Raw genomic sequence first — 17,675 nt, 5'->3', positions numbered from 1 at the left:
GGCGGCGGGGGGGAAGGCCTGCATGCATATCAGATTCAGCACACAGCCCGCAGCCAGGCTGATAGACCCCTCTCTCGGCACCGGCGGCCACTGGGGCCGGGAAGCTCATCCCACTGGAGCAAAGGAGCCCTGGAGTGAGGGTCCTCGCATCTGCTCCTCGGCCACGGCTGGGCCAGGACAGGTTAATGCCTCGGTGTAGGAGGGAGGGTGGTACCTACAGACACTGGTGGCTACTCATTTCCCTTTTATTTTCTTTGATGGTTAAAGATGAAGAAGCCCTCATTAGCGATGGCAGGTCCTGGAGCTGACTAGGAAGGAGAGAGGATCTGAACACCTGACTTGATCAGAGCACCCTCCCCATCAGCCTGGATGCTTGCCAGTAGTCACAGCCTCTGACCAGCTGGTTTTCTGATCACGGAGCCACCCCTTGCTCCCCAAACCCTTCCATTTCCCTTTCCTCACCTTTCTGGCCACACTTGGTTAGAGCCTGGGTTTCTTTCACTGGTGCCCAACTCTGGCCAGGGAGCTGGCTGCGCTGCTGCTTTCGGTCCGTGCCAGCGGCAGCCGCTGTCTGTCCCACCGGGGCGAGCTGAGCCACGGGGTGACCCGGGTGCAGACAGTCTTGCTATGACAGCGGATGTCACCAGGCGCTCGCCGATACACCGGGCCAGGTCCTGCATTGGCCTGCAAGAAGCTCTCGCCGTAGCATCTCCCCGCTCGCCCTGGGCACATCATCTTTGCCTCAAGCAGGTCAGATACCAGCACGGTACCTGGCCCCCTTTTTGGGGCCACCGAGCCGGGCAGCCCAGCGGGGAGGTGTCTGCATTTCCTAAGGCAGTCCCTGCAAAAGCACTTCCGAGCACTGGAGGGATTCCCAGTCGCCCCGCTGGGTCAGGATGGGGCGGTGCGCGGGGGGGGGAGGCCGGCCGGCGCACCCCTGCCCCTGCAAACGGCCGGCAGGCACCGTCCTACCGGCACCGGGAGCGGGCAGGGATGGGGCAGGTCTCGCCCCTGCCCGTCCCGGGCAGCACGAGCCATCCCTGTCGCTCTGCTGCCCTCCCGCGGGCCGCCGCCGCTGCGCTCTTCTTGCGCCGAGCTCCGCGGGCGCGCAGCGGGGCCGGGGGCTCCGCGGGCTTCCCAGCGCCGCTGCGGGGTGTCCCCATGTGTGTGTGTCCCCCCCGCCCCATCCCGCGCACAGCGCTAAGGCACAGCTCTGCGCCCCACACACCACCACAAGCTTCGCACACGCGTGTGCATCCCTCGGGCACGCGTGTGCCAGCAGCCATGCAGGGGCTCCCGGCGTGCGCGGGGCTGCGCACCGTGCCTGGGCCGGGCATGCTCCTCACACGCGTGTGCACACATGTGTGCAGGCAGAGGTGCTGCACTCCACTCCCTCTCTGCCCAGACACTCAGCCAGCACACGCTCGCTAACACGTCTGCACTGTTTTCTGTTTTTTTCCCTTCGCCTTGAATGCTGCCGTCTGCCTCCCACACATTCGTGCCCGACTCCCGCTCACGGTGTGCCCAGGGCTCCCAACTCCTCTGGGAGGTCCCCCCGCACCCCGCTGCATCCCTGGGCTGCCCATCCTCTGCCCTGGCTGCTCTGCAAAGGGCCAGAGAGTTCATCCCACTCTACAGTGTCTTTTTTTGGCTCCAATTTAATAAAAGACAAGGGATGCTGGGGAAATGGTCCCAGGAGGAAAGCTAGAAACAAGGCTTTCCGGCAGCGCAGGAGGGCTTCATCAGGAGTCAGGCTGAGGGATGGAGAAGGCTGTGGCGAAAACAAACTCTGCACAGGGAGGGAAAGTGGGAATGAACAGAGAGGAGAATGCAGGGTGCTGCAAAGGTGGGAAGGGAGGGCAGGAAGAAAGCACCCACACCTCTCAGGAGAGCCCCCAGGCTGGCCCAGCCCTGCACCCAGGCAGGGGAGGATTAATCTCTGCAGTGTGCGTCATACACAGGAGCAACTCACCCTTCCCACCCGGCCAAGCGCAGCCCCCGGCAGGCAGCACCCTCACCCACGGGGTGCAACCCCCCCAGGGCAGGCAGAGCCAGGTGCTGGCAACACAGCTCATCCCATCAGCAGCCCCAGCCAAGACAAGCACTGAGCCAGGTCCAGCGTCCATCCAGGCAGGAGCAAAGGGATGCAGGGCTGGAGGCACGGCTGCACCATGGCTCCAAAGCCCCCCAGGAGCCAGGGAGAAAGCCGGGGCTGGAGACAAGCCACGATGGGTATCCACTGCCCACCCCAGAGACAAGTTACCTCTGTGGCACAGATGAGGTCCATCCCAGAGGCAGGGCCAGAGACGGGCATGCCCACACCGAGGTGAGGAAGGGGCTGAAGGCTCCAGGCTGAGCTTAAATGGAACTGCGGGCAGGTGTGGGGAGCCCCAGGGGAGCCCCAGGTGAGGCTGCTCAGGGCATGACAGCCCCGCAGTGCCCCAGGACCTGACAGCCCCGTCCCTCCGCCCTCACCCTCTCCCTCCCCGCCCTCGCTCTTCTTCTCCTTTCCCCATCCATGTGCCTGTGCCGGCTCCCCAGGCACTGCGCGGGGGGCTGCTGCGTCCCTCTGCCCACCCGTCGGCGGTGCCGGGAAAAAAAGCCTCCCCAAAACAGTGGGAGGCAGAGAGAAGTTGGAGGTCAAAAAAGATTGGAGGTTGAAAAAAGTAGGAGGCGAGGCAAAAGTGGGAGGTTGAAAAAAATGTAGTGGCCAACAAAAAAAGTGGTGGCCAAAAAAGTTTGAGGCTGAGAAAATTGTAGGGGGAAATGGAGCCTGAGGCTGAAAGAGTCTGATGAAGAGTGGGAGGCTGAAAAAGAGTGGCAGGCTGAGTAAAGAAGGTAGAGGCCAAAAAAGATTGGAGGTGGAGAAAACAAGGAAGGCTGAAAAAGAAATGGAGGCTAAAAATGAGAAGGAGGCTGGAAAGGAAGTGGAGTCAAAAAGAGGATTGGAGACAGAGAAAAAGTAGAGGCTGAAAAGGAGTGCAAGACCAAAAAAGGGTGGGAGGTCAGAAAAAAGACAGGCTGTGAAAGGGTAGGAGGCCAAGAAAGGGTGGAGGGGGAAAGAAATGTAGAGGCTGAAAAGAGTAGGAGGCCAAAATAAAGTGGGAGGCCAAAGGAAAAGTAGAAGTCAAAAAAAAAGTGGAGGCTGAAAAGGAGTGGGAGGCTGAAAAGGGGTGGGAGGCTGGTGGGCAAGTAGAGGCCACAGAAAAGTGGCGGCCGAACAGGGGTGGGAGGCCAAAGATGGGTGGGAGGCCGATAAAATTGTAGGGTGAAATGGTGTCTGAGATTGCAAGAGCCTGACGAAGAGTGGAGGCCACAGAAGAATGCGAGGCTGAAAAGGAGTCTAAAGAAAAAGTGGAGGCCATTAAAAAGAGTGGAGGCTAATATAAAGGTGCAAAGGCCAAGGGGGAGTGGGAGGTGGGAAAAAAAGCGAAGAGCAAAGAGTGGGATGCTGAATAAATAGCGGAGCCCCCCAAAAATGTGGAGGTCGACAGGGAATGGGAGGCTGAAAAGTGGGATGTGGGTCTTGGTGGGGCTCCCTCCTTGCCTCGCCTCGCCCTGCCTTGCCTTGCTTTGCCTTGCCTTGCCTTGCCTTGCCCTGCCCTGCCTTGTCCTGCCTTGCCTTCCCCTGCCTTGCCCTGCCCTGCCTTGCCTTGCCTTGCCTGCCCGGCCGTGGCCCCACGGCACCGTGTCATGGAGCCGGGCGTGCACTAGAGGACAGCCGAGCTCCACGCAAATGGCCCGGGCAGGAGCCCCAGCAGACCCTGCCCTGCCTGCCAGCACCCTGCCCTGCCTACCAGCACCCCCAGCTCTCGAGCACCCTGCCCTGCCTGGAAGCACCCTGTAGCTCCCGAACGCCCTGCCCGTGAGCATCCCGCAGCACCGAGCATCCCTGCCAGCCTTGAGCATCTCCACAGCCCGGAGCATCCCTGCTGGTCCTGAACACCCTGCCAGCCCCAAGCATCCCTGCCAGCCTCCAGCATCCCTGCCAGCCTCGAGCACTCTTCCAGCCCCGAGCAGCCCTGCAGCCCCGAGAACCCCTGGCAGCCCCAAGCATCCCTGGCAGCATCCCTGCAGCCCCGAGCATCCCCCAGCCCCGAGCACAGCCCAGCCTCCCGCAGGGCTCGCAGGCCTCCCGGACCTGGAGGCTGACGGGCTTGGGGCCGCTTGCTAAAACCCTGCCGAGCAAGTCATGGCAAAGGTGAAATTGGGGGGGATTTGGTACTTCTGCTTGTGCGTGGGGTTTAGAGATCCTCGCGCTTTATTTAAATCCAGAACCGGGAGCGTTACTTCGGGGGAAGCAGTTGCGAAGGTTCCCACTCACGGCTCTGCCCCAGAGCTGATGCGGTTGCATAGTAAATATGGGAAATGTTTCCTTTCTCCTCAGTTTCAGGTCAGACGGGGTGGGGACCTCCGCAGGCTGCGGAGCTGCAGCAGGCCCTGCTGCCAGGAGCTGCTGCTTGCATTAAAATTAAGGAAGAAGAAAAGGATATGGGAAATCCCAGCCGTGATGGCGTGGCGGGCATGCATCCCGCACCGGGGGTCCCCCCAGCCAGCCCCCGCTGAGCCGCAGCCTGTCCCCGCGGAGAGGCAGCTCACAGCTCGGCCCGGGAGCTGGCTCTGCCGCCCAGATCCCGTCTAGAGCCGGAAAGTGTTTCCTGATGTTTAACCTCCACTTCACCCCATCCTCCACACAGACGCGGGTAGCCGTGTTCTCCCGCACCAGCGTGAGCCCATCCTCTTCCCGCACACCCGCCGCGTCCTCCCTCCTCTGCTGCTCTTGTCCCCAGGCTGCGCAGGGGACGGGTCCCTTGTCCCACTCACACTGTCCTCCCGGGCATCTCCTTCCGGGGGGGTCTGCTCATCCTCTCCTTCCTGCAAGGAAAGAGGAGAGGCCGGACCCGCTGGATGGGCACCTCTTCAGGATGGCTCCTCGGGGCTGGGACTTGCCTTCCCACGCAGCCCGTCCCCTCACTGGGGCAAGCAGCACCGCCTCAGCGCCTGCACCCATCGTGCAGTGTGGGAGGCTGGGTGTCCCCAGCCTACGTTGCCACCCGCTCTGGGGGCTCAGGACTCCCGTGGGGTCTGGCCCGTGGCGTGTGGCTGCCCGGGCAGTGCATCCTCGCCGGCTCGGCGTGGGGACCACCGCGGGGCGGGCAGGACAGGGGGGCCGGGGTGCGTGGCCGCTGCTCGGGGTGAGCGGAGCAGCTGTGTTTACTTTCCATCTGCTGGAGGGAACAACAAGGGATTTTTTTTTTTTTTTTAATTTCATTTTATTTTTTTGAGGCTTTGTGTGTCCTTCACCAGCCAGAAACCGTCATGTAAACATCCTGCCGCTTCGCCAGGAGGAGCGAACGCGGTGATGGAGGAGGTGTCCTGCATCCCGCTCTGCAAGGCTGCCCCTCTTGTGCACCCCCCCCCCCGCCCACCATAGGGCCAGGTAGCACAGGAGGGTGCTGACATCCCCCCCCCAGCTCAGTGTGCTCCCTGTAGCAGCGGGCTGGGCCGGTGAAGGGTGACCCACGGGTCCCCAGGAATGCACAAGACATCAGGGCTGCAGCCTGCTGCCGGTGCCAGCCCCGAGCACAGTATCCAACAGCCTGCAAAAAAATGGTTCACGCTCTCCCTGCAGGCAGGGGCTGCCAGGGGCTGCCCGGGCTGGCTGGAGGGAGAGGAGATGGTGTCGGAGTGTTTTTGGGCAGTACCTCTCCGGGGGAAGAGAGAGGGGGATGTCCCGGGGGCAGCGGGTTGGGATGCCCCAGGAAATGCACCACGCTCTGCGGTGCCTGCTGCACCCCGTGGGCAGCGGAGGCTCAGCGGGAGAGTGCGTGGGAGGCAGAGCGCAGGGGGAGGCTCAGAGAGGGAGACGAGAGCAGCACCCGGGCTTGGGACTGCAGTGAAACTGTGGGGTTTGCTCCAAGCATCCCGCAAAGCTTTCCTTTCCTATACTCCAAGCAGGGGCACCGGCACCCTCGTGGTGGGGTCAGCGGCTGCGTTAACCATCACCCTGATCACCCCAGGCAGTATCCAGAGCCCTGTGATTTGAATCCCAATAAGCGGGACTCCTGCTTAAGCAGTTTCCCCCAGTCCCTAGATAGGAGAGGGGTCTCTAGCCCTGAGGGTCTGAGAGGGAGTTTGGAGGTCATCACAAACGTAACTCCCCCCAAGCCTCGTTGCACAGCTCTGCCTCCCTCCATCCATCGGGAACACCTCGGGTGCACAGGGCTGCTACCTCCTTGATGTGCTCCCGACACCCGGCTAACCTCCCCTCTGCGGCAGAGCCAAGGCAGCAGCCCCGCATCGCCTCCTGCGTGCCCAGTCCCCGTTGCTCCCAGAGTGGGGGACATGGGGGACGCGGAGGACACGGGGCAGGCGGCTGCAGCGCTGGTGGGCAGACAGCTCCGGAAGAATGCAGTCAGTTGCTTCGTAAAGATTTCTGAACCCTCGTGCTGTGCCTGTGCAGGAGGCAAAGGGAAGGCCCTGAGCACACACCGCCGCCTCTGCCAAGGCTTAATCAGCAGGTTTGTTCCGAGTTGTGGCCAGCCTGATTAATCCAGGCTGTCTCTGCTGGGATGCTGATTTCAGAGCCTGCCGGTGAGAGCAAATTTCTGGCTATTATGCACAGAAAATTGTTCAGGTTCTGGCTGAATTATCGGTGTCCAGGGAAACGGAGCAATACCTCGGTGGGACCAATTTTAATGGCTTACGGTGGTGCCGGTGCCCCTCCATGGGTGTCAGAAGGGCTCAGGGAGCCTGGGAGAAACCCCGAGGCTCGGAGGCGCACCAGTCCTGCCCTGTCCGGAAGAGATGAGACCCGCTGCTGGCCCAGAGCATCATCGTCTCCAGTGAGGAGGAGAGGAAGCATCTGACTTTGAAGGAAACATTACCCTCCTGACCCCAGCGCTCGAGCCAACTGTTGACTCATTTAACATCATCCCCTTCTTGGCCAAGGAAACTTGGAAGAGTGTGGTCAGGCGATGCTGTAGCCCAGCTGCCTTCGCTCCTCGCAGCCCGGAGAGGGGCAGGGGCCGTGCGTGCTGCCCCGGGGCTGGGCGAGGACGGGGTTTTGCTGAATGCGGTGTCTGCTGCCGAGCCCGTGCCCCGAAAGCGGTGCTCTCCGGAGCGTGCACGGCAATGCCAGCGCCGGGGGTGACGCCGCAGCAGCGGGGAGCACCCTCCGTTTGGGCAGGCGGCACGCGGGAGCACCCTCGGCGAGCGCCCGGGGGCAGCCCCGCGGCTGGGGGCCGGGACGAGGGCTGCGGGGCCGTCCAGCCGCCGGCGGGGCCGGGAGCGCAGCCCCAGCGCCCGGGCGAGGCTCGGCGCAGCGGCGGCGGCGGCTTTGCTTTGTTTACTCTGCAACTTTGGCTATGGCTGGAGTTTGTTAAGGGGTCAGGCTGATTGGGTTGTTTTCCTGTACTTTACAATTTCCTATGTGGTACTTTAATAGACGTTAGGGCGCCTACAGCTACAGAGAGGCACTTTATTTTATTTTAGAAATGGAAGTAAATAAAGAAATAAATGCACCCAGGCATCGCCTCCCCCTCCCTGGCCGCCTCGCTCACTTGCTATCTCTCTGCAGTCCCTCACCAGCTTCCTCTGGCTTGGGGGAACCTCGCTTAAACCAACCACAATATATTTTTAACGAGGACTGTTAATTAGCCCTGGCCCCAGCCTGCTGCGCATGGCTTCCTCGAAGCTGGGCCGGGGTTCATCCGGAGCAGCGTGGCAGCTTGGCGGAGGCTCTTTCCTTGGTGAAACACCAAGATCCTGATAAGCACCAAGCAAGTGCCTTTAAGCTCTTCCCTAGAGGATGCTCCTCTGGGAAGGGTTTTGCTGGGATCGGGCAGAGGAGCCCAGGAGGGACGGGGAGGACCCAGGCATGATGCTGGCACACCCCCGGTACGCAGTGCTCTCCCTTCCACCACTGCATGTTTAATCTGGGACGGCTGCGACCTGGCAGGCACCAGCCCCGTGCCCGTGCCCTGCCACAGCCCTCGGTCCTGCTGCCTGCTGCTCTTGCCTGAGACGAAGCCATCGCTGGGTCCGCAGCTCCAGCAGCTCCTCAGAGTCGGGCAGAAGCGATGCTGCTCTGATGGATGGGCTTGCCAAGCCTAACAAAAACCATCGCTGCTCCGGTCACGCTGGTACAAACTGCGGCGACGAGCAGGAGGGAGATGGATCCCAGGGAGCTGCACACCCCACATCGCATCGCCCGCTGCCACTGCTCGGCTCGGCGCTTCTTCCCCAGAAGATGAGGCCGGGCTCGGGCACGGGGCTGCCCTGCGCCCAGGGTGGCTGTGCAGCCGGAGGGCAGGTCCCCCATCACTGCTGGGGTGATGTCCCACCGCACGCTCGGTGCCACCACTGCACCCGCTGGCATCCTGCTCCGGGATGCGGCAGTTGCCGCCCTGGGGACCTGCTGCTGGCACTTGTTTTTGCGCAAACAGTGGGGCTGGTGTGTTGATAAGGTGCCAGTGGTGCCTTTCTCTGGGCCTTTCCCTGCTCTCCCAGGCCCTGAGGGCAAACATTCCTGGCATATTTGTCATGTTCGGCTCAATACAGCATCCTTCAGAAAAGAAAAAAAATCAAATAAAAGAAAATCCGGTTCTTCCACTGCTCCCTTTAGCGTTCTTTTACACTTAAGCTTTTTAATTCCAGCTCTGAAAAACACTCTTTATGGGGAGGCCTGAAAAGCTGCAGCCTTCACTCAGCTGGTGCAGGGCTGGAGGGTGAGCACAGCTGGCGGCGGGGCTGCCGGGGGTGCGGGGGGACCCCCGGCTGTTACCCCTGCTCCTGGCACCCACAGGGACCCTGCTGCTGTCCAGCCCTGCGGCATGGGGAGGAGGGAGCTGGAGGTGCAATGGGGCTGCTGCTGCTGGGCTGCGGTGGGCAGGTGCCCACGGGGCTTGCAGGTGGCAGGGACATGGGAAGGGTGGCACTGGGTGGCCTTGGGAGCAGGGACGGATAAATAAAAGGGTTTCACGTGTGCATTTTTATTGACGTAAGCCAAAAGGCGCCTGGATCCCAAGGATGCCCTGTCACCCCTGGTGCCCGGGGTGCTGAGCCTGCCATGCTGGGCTGGGGCGATGGCACCGGACCTGTCACCCTGTGGCTGAGCGCTCGCAGACGGTGTGCGGTGGTCTCCAGCGCAGCCGCTCTCCTCTTCTCCTTACCCCCTTGCCTTTTCACTTTTCCATCCCATTCCTGTCCCTGCCTCGCCTGCCGCCCTCCTTGTGTGCTCTTTCTTCCACCAAAGCGCTAAAAACACCATCCTGCACATTCATAAAAGTTCATTTTCGAGGCTGGGGCTTCGGTAGCGAGTGAGCTTCCACCTCAAAGTCCCATCATAAATCGCCCTTTCTGGCCACCCGTTCCCCAGCAGCCCGTGCAGGCAGCCCGCTCACCCTGCCCTGCCGCACGGGCACTCCCCGGTGCTGCCCGTGCCACGGCTTGCCGGGATTCGGGGCTGCCTGCTCCCTTTCAAAGGACACCTGGGTACGGGGGCGAGCAGCATGCGGCTTCAGAGAGCTCTCCGAGCTTGGGAAAAAGCCTCCGAGGCTCTTCCCCAGCTGTTTGCCTCCCCGAGACTCGTGGATTAGACCACGCCGCTGGCACGTTGCCTCCCCGCCGAGCTCAATACCACCTCTGCAGCGGACACGCACAAGCCCGGGCACTGCCGGGAGCTGCCGGGGAGGCAGGCAGGGCTGGGGACCACAGCGTGCAGGTTGGGCTCCGGCATGGCTGCCCCCCATGCACGGGGGGTCTCTGGGAGAGGGCAACGGGGCCAGGCGGGTGCGGGGGGGCGGTGGGGGCAGCCCCGGTCCCCGCATGCAGCTGGCCGTGATGCGCTGCCGGGGGCCTGGCGATGCTCGCTTCTTTCCCACTCCCTCCCCCTCGCCACCCCCCCCCTCCCAGCCCGAGGAAAGTGATGTTTTTGGAGAAGAATGAAAGGAAAGCCGGGGAACGGTCGCTGTGCTGATTCTGTCAGGAAGCCAAGAAATATGAAGCGCCCCTTTGTTTTTTGGAGCAATTATCCTCCACGATTTGGCTTTTTGTATCTCCGTGCGTGTAAAACTAGTCATTATATCCTCCCTTATCTGCGGGGAGTGCGCTGCCTCCTCTCCACGCTGCCCTGCGCTCCCACCCCTCTCCTCTCACCCGCCTCCCGGGCAGCACCGGCTGCATCGCACTGGGCATCCGAGCCCAGCTCCCCCCTGCCCTTGCTGTGTAGCAAGTCAGAAAGATGCAGAGCATCCCTAAAATCGCTCCTGAGCGTGGTCGTTTGCTCACAGCAGTTTCCAACCGGAGTGTTGTGGCTGTTTCCCCATAGCCATCGCCTGCAGCACCCCCGGCAGCTCCCTGGAAGGGGTTGCCCTCGCCCCAGCTCTAGCCCAAACTGACCCATCGAGTAACTTAGAGCAGCCTTTGGGCTGGTCCATCCCGCACCAGCTGCCTCTAGCTCCATCAGCCTTTCCCCAAAATGCCCGCTGCTCTGCTCATCCCAGTTGCAGAGCAACCAAAGGTACCCCTAAAACTGCTCTGCACATGGGGATGGTGCGGGGGGCTCTGCCACCACCAGCTCCTGTGCGGCACGGAGCAAGGAGAGCAGGGCCACCCGCCCTGTCCTTGGCCGGGGCTGCCCCAGCCGCTCTCTGCCCTTGCTGCTCTAAAGGGAATTTACCCCACTCCAGCTTTTACGAGTGTTTAAACACGTGAAGCTGCCACACGCTCCACCCGCCCGAGCCCCGCACCGTGCAGAGGAAGAGCGGCCGTGTCCCGCTCTGCAATTTTGCCTCCCGATGCTTCGTTTGATGGGAGATGCTCCCAGCTCCCCCCACACTGCGACTCCCCGCAGCTGATTTCCCCTGCAACACTTGGCCGATGAGACTTGCTCCTTCCTTTACGTTTTTATCTGCCTTTAGCCTGTGTCAGAGCCTTGCAGGCAGGTACGGCTGTATTTGCCCGAGGGAGGCACAGAGGGATGAGGCGGTGGGGGACAGCAAAGCGGGGTAGCTGCTTTTGGCCTCTCATCCCGCAGCTCCAAATTCAGGTCAGGGCTGTGCCGTGAGCCGCGATGGCTCTGTGTGTGTGTGTGTGTGTTTGTGCTGCCCTTCGGGTCCTGCTCTAGAAACTGGTGATAAAACAGCCGCTGTACCACTCCGGGGAGTCTCTGATGCTCTGGGACCGCCGGGGTCCCTCGATGGCCGCAGTCCTACCCGGGGAGCTGCGTCAGGGGGGTGGCAGGAGCACGGCTTCGTGCTCCATGTGCTGCGCTAGATCCCACCACGCAGCTTTCCAAAAGGGCTTCAGAGATGGGGCTGGGGGCTGGCAAAGGCTCTTCAATGGCCCGAGAGCGTCCCCTCCTTCGGCCACCCCCACGCTTGGCTCTCCATCACAGAGGCTCCTTCCGCAGCACCTTTGTGAGCCGAGGGCTCCCTGAGACACCGCTTATCTCTGCAGGGCTGGAGGACTTTACGAGGGGCTTTTCTCTAAGACACAGAGCAAATCCATTGCTTATAAATGCGGAGCCGGTACGCTGTAGGTACAGCGGGTGCTGCAGGCGCCAGCCCTGGCTGGTGGCACAGGTCTGGGATCCTCTCCGCAACGCCACCAGCGTAAAATGTGGCGTTGGAAATAGCTGTCAGATAAAAACATGCCTGGGTTTGCTGGCTGAAGGATCCGAGCAACGTTCCTGCCTTTAGCAGCCCTCACATCTGTCCTTCTCCGGCGGAAGGGGCTCGAGACCTCAACGTGCACAGAGATTGCAGCAGCAAGCAAGCTGGAGTGCTCCATGCGTCCCCGTGCGGAGTTCAGCCGTGGGGTTTCGTCTGGGGAAGCCACAGCAGGATAAACAAGACTTTGTTCCTCGGGCCGCCCGCACGCCGGGCTCCGGAGAGCATCGCAGAACCCCCCTCCCGCATCCCTCCTCCAGCTGCAGCTGCCTCCGGTTTGCAGAGGGTCCGGGTGGGCCGGTAAACACTGCTGGCGGTCCGTAAACAGGCTGGGGCTAAACAGGACATGAAGGATTGCATCCGTCCCCGGGCTGCGCCAGGGCTGCCACTGCCGGTGCACGGACACGGCGCTTCCCGGGAGGACCAGGGGAACCGGGCTGGGTGCCAGCGGTGCTGGGGGGTGCTGAGCCCCCGCTGGGTCGTAGCACAGAGCACCCAGCCACGGCGTCCTGCTTCTGCAATCCTGCGCCCTCCCCGGCGCAGGGGGATGTGCGGATGCTCCGCATTCACTCCGCACGCAGCCGGGATGGTTTGCCTCTGTTGTCTTGCGATCGCAAAGGAAGGCTGGAAAGCAGCAGCTGCAAAAGCTGCTGGTGAAAAACAAGAAACCTGTGACTTAAATTTGGTTTTCATGTCTGTCTGAAGGTGCTTTGTACAGGCTTGGAGCTAGCGATCCTGTGCGAGCGCTAATGGGAGCTGCTGCAATTCTGGGAGAAGCCAGTGGCAGTTAGGCATGGGTTTTTGTCCCAAAGACAACAAGCAGCCGGCTTAGTGCTGACAGATGAGCCCCGTAACTTGCTCTCAGGCTACCTGGAGGAAGCAGTGAAACCCATTCCGTACTGTGATGGCTGAGAAGAGCAGAAGCCCCTGCCCAAGGCAATGCCGGGCTCATGCAAAGTCTGGACAAAAATGAGCCTGCTTGTTTAATGAGCTTCCCGCAGGATGAGGACGTGAGCAGAGCTTGGGTTTCCCAGGCATGGAGGGGGAGACAGCAGCACCAGTGGGGTGCAGGGGGGTCCGGGTGCTGCTGGGGCAGGGCTGGCCCCTGCAAGCAGGCAGGGCTGCGCCCCGCACACCCCGCATCTGCACAAAGCAACTTATTTTCTTATCAGGAACGACCTGGCAAAGCCCCAAGCGCCGGCAAATTGCTTCAGCTCAAATAAATGAGCTGACAGCTCCATGAGACGGGGGTCTCCTGGCAGAGGGCGGCGGGGGGGGACAAGCCAGCCGCTCGGGTTTTGGCCGTTCCTTGGGAACATCTTTGCCTGAAGGCTTTAATGGCAAACACAAATGTGTGTGACTAGGTGTAAGCCAAGGAGCCTGTGCCAGGTCTTGCTACCTACTTAATACCTGGGGCCTGTTCAATTATGACGACTCCCTCTTGGGTAATGAATATTTTTAGCACTCTGCTATAGTGATTTTAGTGCCCGGAGAGGCCGGTTCCTGGCCGGCCTCAGAAGGCGGTGCTGGGGCTGCTTATGTTATTCCAAAGATGTCTTCCTCTACACAGATCCCAAGGGACCTACAGAATATCCTGATCTCTTTCTCTTTTGTTGGGTTTTTTTTAACTTTCTCTGATGTAAGCGGAAATAAATCTGCTGCTTTGGAAGCGGGGGAAACTGCCGGTCCCCTCGCTGCTTTGGCATCGGGCTCAGAGCTTGGACAAAGGGCAGATCTGTCCCTCCTCGCCCCCCCTGGAGCCTGGGGCCGAAGAAAAGGTCTGTGCTGAGAGCAGAAAGGGGGGTTCGCCCCTACCCTTTGGTCTGCGCGAGGGGCTCCATCTGGAAGCACTAAGGACGGAGGGGAAACTGAGTTTCTAATATTGTGTTTGGCTGCAATCTTGTTGTAGCGACTGCTGTTAATGCAAATCCCGTGTTGATTTTCTCCAGCTCACTTAGCTCGGTCGCAAGGCAAAAAAAGCAGGATCTCTCTCCAGCTGGAGCCAGGAGCCAGGGCTGCGGAGGAGGAGAGGGGGGTCGGTCAGGCAGGGGCGAGGGCATCGGGGCATCGAAGCCATCCCTGGCTTCACCCACGCGCTACCCCGGGCAGCGTGGGAAGGAGCCCGCTGGGGTCTCCTCGTGCCCCCCCGGACATCCCTCTCATGTATTTGCTGGGCTCGGGAAAGCATATTCCCAAAATTGCTGGCAGTTGCTGCGTCCAGGGGATAAATACCCAGCCTGTGCCCCGAGAAAGAGACAGGATGGCCTGAGCTGCAGGCTGACCCGAGGAGGGTTTCGGAGATGTATCCCACCCAGTGGGCACCCGCTCCCTTCAGAGGGTTCTGCTTTATTTATCGCCGTTAGAAGACTTCTTTTCTTGCAGGCTTACGTAGAAATATGGGATGGTCGATGACTCCTGAAGAGAAGAATTGAGAATGAGCGTGGGCAGCTCGCCACGAGGCAGAATCCGCTTTTCCAAAAGCAATCTGCGGCTCAGTCACCTGTCGATTAATACCACGGCTCCGCGAGGTTTCCTCGTGCCTGCGAGCCTCCCGGGTGATACCTCCTCAAGTCCCTTGAGTTACTCTCCTCTAACCCCTCGGCAGAGGTGAGCAGAGCCGATGCCGCTGGCAGCTCCGCACAGAGGGATGTTTCCCTCCGGCCAGCGCCGGGGGGATGCATTGCTGATAACTTGGAGATGCTTTCGGGTGGGAGGTGGCCGGGTGCGACCGAGCATCCATCCGGACCACGCTGAGGAGGGCACACGTGGCAGCCCCAGGGTCACTTCTCGCCTTGGACTGAGCTCTGGTGAACTTCAACCAGGAATGAGAAAAATTCATCTGACGTGGGGAGTGAGCACCGACACCTCTCTCCACCCGCGGTCTGGAGCTGCTGATTGTGGGTGAGGGTTTTCCTGCTCTCAAAGGGACCTGTGCTGTGTGTAGCTGCCCCACAGCCTCCCCTCCCCGCACGGAGGGTAGGGGCAGGGTCAGCAGGTGACAATTTGAGCAAAAACTGATCCCATTCCAGGTTCTTGAAGTCATTTTGCTTTTGCAATGTGCTAATTCCTGGGCCCAGGGAATAATTGATTCCAGATCCTAGAGCATTTTTGCAGGAGGGCAATGGATCTTGGCAGCCCTTCTCACCTCCAGCGCGAGCGGCGCAGGGAACCCGCGGGAAGGACGGCAGCGGGGAGGGCATCAGCTCCCCGTGCCGCTGCAGTGCTCGGTCCTGCAGAGCCAGAGTGGCCGTGGGTGACCGCCGTGCATGCCACACCGCCCGATCTGCCCGCTGTGACTGCGGGTACCCCCCCCCCGCGGATCCTACCCACCCTCCCTGGCTGCTGCACGTGTCCCCCGCCGCAGGGGACATCTGCTCGTGCTTTTCTCTTCCCCTCAGCTCTCCAGGCCGGAGGTGCAGCTTCAATCTTTCCGAGAGTTCAGGAAGGTCAAAGACTTTTTCCAATGGTTCTCATCGGGCTGCGTCTTCCTCAGATTGCATCAAGGCAAGAGACACTGCATTGTCCACCGCGTCCGACCCCGCGGTTAGCTCATTCCTTGGCCGGGATGTTCCCATCCCGGTCGGATTTATTCACCCATCTGCTGGTTCCACAGCACATGGATCCCTGGGGGGCTGCCTTCAGATCTGCCCTCCTGGACACCCCCGGCCAGAGCATCTGCAGTGTGTGTGTGGGGGAAAGCTCCCCCCGACCCCCTGCCCATGCATCAGTGCCGGGGGGTCCCAACAGCCCCCTAAACTCCGGCTCTGCCTCGCTGCAGGGCTGGGCTGCAGAGCTAGCGGAGATGCACAGGGCTTGCTCGTCCCGCAGCATCGACTGCGACTCGTCCCCTGCACATCCCCAGGGATGTCCCATCCCCCGTGCAGGGGTGGAGGGATGAATGGCCACGGCTGGGAAAAGGGGGACGGGACCGACTGTGTGACAAAATCCACGCCTGCGGCCCCACAGCTCCTGGGTGGCTGCTGAACACCACCGCATCTCTCCTGAACCTTCCCTCTGTGCCACGCGGCAGCAGGGACGTGCCTTTCCCCAGCTCGCCAGAGCCTGGGGCCGACGTCTGGGTGTTTTTCTGGCTCCAAGAGCAGGGAGAGGTGGGTGCCCTACTGCAGCCCCTACCTGCTATCGGCACCCGCTGGGCATCCTCCCCGGGCTGTGGGCTGCGACCTGGCCCCCGGGCTGCGGTCCAGGGGTGATGGGAAGGTGGAGGTGGGGGGGGAGACATGGGGTGGGGGGGCAGAGCTCAGAGCTCAGAGCCCAAGGGGAGCCCCTGCGCAGCCAGGAGCTTTTCTGGTGAAGATTGCACTCGAGCAGAGTCAGCTTACGTTTATTTTTTCCTCTAATAAAAAACTAATATAGGAGAAAATGAAAAAATAATTTTCTGGAATTTGGCTGCGTCTGCCCAGTTTCCTTTGTCCGATCAGCAGGGCTGCGGATGTGCCGGCGTGTGAGACGCAGGTCATCGCGGCGTGGGCGCTGCAGTGCAGGGCATTGCGTCCCCTTCCCCTTTCCCTTCCCCTTTTTCCCTTCCCCTTCTCCTTTCCCCCTTTCCCCCTGCCCAGGCCCTCCCTCCTGCAGAGGGACAGGGTCAGCACACGGTGCTGTGCCAGAGCCCAGCGCCGCAGGGTCCCCATCCCACCTGCAGACCCTCTTCCCCGGCTGCCCGCTCCGGTGCCTCCTGCCCGCTCTGCCCGCGCTGCCTGCCCTCGCCGCAGCCACCGGCACCCCTTCGCGGGGATAAACCTCCCTTGTGCCTCCCTTGTTGTTGTTTTGGGCTTCGTCTCTCTCTAAGAAAACTGCCCAGTGTAAATCTCTGCAAAGGGCCCATCCTGCATTATTTATGCTCGCAGTGGGACCCTTCGCGCTCTTTTATCCTGCCTCTTTAATACGAACCAGAGATTTTTTTGGCTTAAAAAAGTCTGCTGTGTTCCCGCTCCTTCCCCCACCCAGCCCCGCTCCTTGGAAGTTCAGATAAGGGGAAGATTTATACCGGGGAGGAGGGAGGCGGTGAGCAGGGGGTTAAGAGAGAGTCGCTTTTGGGGGTTCTTTGAAGATAAATTTAACTTGTTCTTATCTGGGCTTCGTGCACTCAAGAAAATGTTAACGCTGGGGAGGCTGGCCCTGGCTGGGGAAGGTGGGGGCTGGTTTTAATCTTTAGCCTGTTCCATTTTGGGTTCATTATAGCGACATTCATCACTCCGGCCAGGTAAATAACTCGGGTCCTCGCTATTGCCCAGCGCGGCAGCGGGAGCGCTCGGGGATGCTGGCTCTCCTGCCCCAGGCGGTTAACGGGCTGGTGCCGGAGGAGCCCTAAGCACTCGCAGGATGCGCTTTTATTTCACATCTCATCTATTAAGGGGTGGCGGGCGGGAACGGGGGGCAAGGGGGTCCCGGCCCCGTGGGGCACTAATCGAATCCCCCCCTACCCCCGGCGCTGACAGCGGCCAGGAGCGCAGCCCCGGTCCCGCTGCTGGAGCTAATGAGTGCCGGGGCTCATTAGTGACCCACGCGCTCACGGCGCAGGACGGCCGAGCTCGCCCGAGCTTGGCGCCAGGGGTTATTAAGGCGCTGCCAGCCGGGGTGACGTGGGAGGTGCGGGGGGATCCCGTCGGCGGGAGGGGGGTTTTACAGACAGGCTTACCGGGAGTTTTCCGCTCGCCTTCTTCCGAAGCCGTGAGGCTGCCTTTGCCCGCAAGGTCTCTGAACGGACCTCGGGGCTTCACCCGGTGCAGAAGTGCCCCGACACCTTTAGGGGAACACACGCTCGTAGGGTGACCTGGGCGATACCCCGGGCGATACCCGGGACGAGCTGCGCTCACTGCCCTGGGCAGCCAGCAGCGCGTCTGGGCAGAGGCTGCAAATGCTTTTTTGGGTTTTTTTTTCACACAGTTTGGTGGGAAATTTCTGGCTAGAAGGTTGACGGTTTTAGAAAAGGAGGGACATGCGCGGGCGAGGAAGGGACAAGGAAAAGAGGATTTATGTGTGTGC

This window comes from Gymnogyps californianus, chromosome 9 (genome assembly GCF_018139145.2).
Source record: "Gymnogyps californianus isolate 813 chromosome 9, ASM1813914v2, whole genome shotgun sequence".
NCBI classification, from domain to species: domain Eukaryota; kingdom Metazoa; phylum Chordata; class Aves; order Accipitriformes; family Cathartidae; genus Gymnogyps; species Gymnogyps californianus.
This window is presented reverse-complemented; position numbering follows the sequence as displayed.